We start from the raw sequence: 3,766 nt of genomic DNA on the forward strand, positions 1-3,766 counted from the left end.
AAAAAAATCCTTTTTTTCCCCCATAGTGAAGAAAACCTGCCCTAGAAACAAACTTCCTCCCCGCTGGCCATCATAGTCTTCTTCAGGCTCACTGTGAGAATTATGTTATGTGTTATTGCTTAAATCATCTCCTGGAACAGGAGACCATGATAGGTTTTCTCATTAATGCTTTTATATGTTCCCCTTGGAGGACATAACCTTTGATCATACCTGAACCAAACTCTGGTCTATTACTGAGCTACCTCTAGTTTAGAAGCTCCTCTGTCCTCAAGAAAAATGTAAAATTTAGCTTATTGCTTATTTCTCAATAATAAAATATAATTCTATATAAATACACAAATCAAAAATACTAAAAAATAGAAAACTTGAATTTGTTATCACAATAAATAAGTACTTATCAGTAGAATTTATTAAAATTGTTATAAAACAGGTACTCATCTTCTTTTTCTAGGAAATCTTTTGAGAATGCAAATTTTTCATTTTCCACAAAAAGGATTGCTAAACATGGAGGTCAAAGTAATAGTCAAGGAGACTGTAGGCCTTAACTAGTTAATATTTTTTTTTAAAAGCTATCTTTTTAAAAAATATTTATTTTTATAGTTGTAGTTGAACACAATAACTATTTATTTATATGTGGTACTGAGGATCGAGTTCAGGACTTTGCACGTGCGAGGCGAGTGCTCTACCGCTGAGCCATAACCTCAGACTCACTAGTTAATAATTTTTAAATTTAAGAAGTTAACTTTCTCCAATGGCAAAAGTATTGCCAAAGTTAAATGTTTTGAAAGGTATCCTTTGAAATTACTGTTAAACACAATGCAATATTTCAAGAGGAGTCATACCAAAGATGTTCAGTAATTGTAAAGAATTCTCTTGCATAAATTAAAATCAGAAAATATGCAATTAAAAGATAGTGCACCACGAGCAAGTGGGGTTCATTCAGGGATGCAAGTTTGGTTCAACATATGGAAATCAATAAACATAATTCATCACATCAATAGACTTAAAGAAAAGAATCATACGTTTATCAACAGATGCCGAAAAAGCATTTGACAAAATACAGTATATCTTTATGTTCAAAACACTAGAAAAACAACAAGGGATAGTAAGAACAGACCTCAACATTGTAAAAGCTATCTATGGTAAACTGAAGGCCAACATCATTCTAACTGGAGAAAAATTGAAAGCATTCTCTCTAAAAACTAGAACAAGACAGGGATGTCCTCTTCCACCAATTCCATTCAATAAAGTCTTTGAAACTCTAGCTAGAGCAATCAGACAGAGGAAAGAAATTAAAGGGATACAAATAGGAAAAGAAGAACTCAAGCTATCACTATTTGCTGATGACATGATTCTATAGTTAGAAGATCCAAAAAAAAAAAAAATTCTACCAGAAAACTTCTAGAACTAATAAATAAATTTAGCGAAGTAGCAGGATATAAAATCAATACCCATAAATCAAATTCACTTCTCAATATAAGCAATGAATCTGCTGTAAGAGAAGTTAGAAAAATCATCCCATTTACAATAGCCTCAAAAAATAAAATACATGGTAATTAATTTAACAAAAGAGACGAAAGACCTCTACAATGAAAACTACAGAACACTAAAGAAAGAAATTGAAGAAGACTTCAGAAGATAGGAAGAATTAATTTAGTCAAAATGGCCCTACTACCAAAACTATTATACAGATTTAAAGCAATTCCTATAAAAATCCCAATGACATTCTTTATAGAACTAGAAAAACTAATCATGAAATTCATTTGGAAAAATCAAAGACCCAGAATAGCTAGCACAGTTCTTAGCAAGAAGAGTGATGCAGAAGACATCACAATACCAGACCTTAACCTATATTACAGAGCTATATTAACAAAAAAGACATGGTATTTCTTACCAAAATAGACATGTAGACCAATGGTACAAAATAGAAAATACAGAGAGAAATTCATATAAATATGTTTATCTCATACTACACAAAGGTGCCATAAACATACTTTGGAGAAAAGATAGCCTACTCAACAAATAATGGTGCTGGGAAAACTGGGAATCCATATGTAACAGAATGAAACTGAACTTTTCTCACCCTGCATAAAAATCAACTCAAAGTGAATCAAAGACTTAGACTCTAGAACAGAGACCCTGCACCTTATAGAAGGAAGAGTAGGCTCAAATCTACATCATGTTGACTTAGGACCTGACTTCCTGAACAAGACTCCTAAAGCACAAGAAGTAAAATTAAGAATCAATAAATGGGATGGATCAAACTAAAATTTTCTTCTCAGCAAAGGTAACAATAGTGAGATGAGAGAGCCCACAGAATGGGAAAAAATTTTTACCACACGCACCACAGACAGCACACTAATTAATCTCCAGTATATATAAAGAACTCAAAAAACTCAACACCAAAGAAACAAGTAACCCAATCAACAAATGGTCTAAAGAACTGAACAGACTTTACAGAAGAAATAAAATTGATCAACAAACATGAAAAAATGTTCATCATCTCTAGCAATCAGAGAAATGCAAATCAAAACTACTCTAAAGCCAGTGGCACCTGCTGGTAATCCCAGTGGCTCAGGAGGCTGAGGCAGGAGGATCATGAGTTCAAAGCCAGCCTCAGCAAAAGCAAGGCACTAAATAACTCAGTGATACCCGTCTCTAATAAAATATAAAGTACGGTAGGATATGACTCATTGGTTGAATGCCCCTGAGTTAAATCCCCAGTAGCAAACAACAAACAAAAAACTACTCTTAAAATTTCATCTCAGAATGGCAATTATCAAGAATACAAGCATTAATAAGTGTTGATGAGGATGTGGGGGGGGGAGGTACACTCATGCATTGCTGGTGAGACTGCAAATTGGTACAACCACTATGGAAAACAATATGGAAATACCTCATAAAATTTGGAATGTAACCACCAACCACCATTTTACTCAGCTTTCCCACTCCTCAGTTTACACACAAAAGACTTAAAATCAGCGTACTACAGTGACATGGCCACATCAATGTTTATAGCAGCTCAATTCACAGTAGCTAAACTATGGAACCATTGTAGATGCCTTTTAACTGATGAATAGTTAAAGAAAATGTGGTACACATACACAATGGAATATTACTCCGCCTTAAAGAAGAATGAAATTATGGCATTTGCAGGTAAATGGATGGAGCTAGAGAATATCACGCTAAGTGAAATAAGCCAGTCCTAAAAAAACAAAGCCAAATGTTTTCTCTGATAAGCAGATGCTGATCCATAATGGGGTGGGGGGATAGGGAAGAATGAAGGAACTTTGATTGGTGTAGAGGGGAGTAAGGGGAGGGGTGAGGTTGTGGGGATGGGAAGGACTGTAGAAAGAGACAGGCATTATTACCCTATATACATGTATGATTACATTACTGAATAACTCTGAACCATGTACAGCCAGAGGAATGAGAAATTGTGCTCCATTTGTGTCAAATGGTATATGTCAAATGCATTCTACTGTAAAATTAATTAATTAATTAATTAATTAAAAAAGAAAAAAAAAGTAACATGACCCCAGTTAACCATTCTACCTATATGGCTATGACATCAATTTCAGTAATACACATTCATCTTGTTCTGTCTTTTTCACATGCTGGCAAATTGTAGGCTACATTTTCATCTTTTTGATTTTTCATTTTGTCATATATATTTTGCAAGAGCATCACCCAATACTCTAAGCAAATTAATAAAATCTTCACCAGGATGTTGCATCATTGGTCATTTTAAAAAAATAGTGTACTC

The 3,766-nt window shown here is 33.9% G+C and overlaps 1 pseudogene; it reads right to left on the reverse strand.

Annotated features, from left to right (window-relative positions):
* The window catches only part of LOC107152996, a 6,876-nt pseudogene extending 4,970 nt beyond the window's left edge, over window positions 1-1,906 (reverse strand).
* Between the last annotated feature and the right edge of the window lie 1,860 nt (window positions 1,907-3,766).

Source organism: Marmota marmota, unplaced genomic scaffold (genome assembly GCF_001458135.2).
Source record: "Marmota marmota marmota unplaced genomic scaffold, marMar, whole genome shotgun sequence".
Lineage (NCBI taxonomy): Eukaryota > Metazoa > Chordata > Mammalia > Rodentia > Sciuridae > Marmota > Marmota marmota.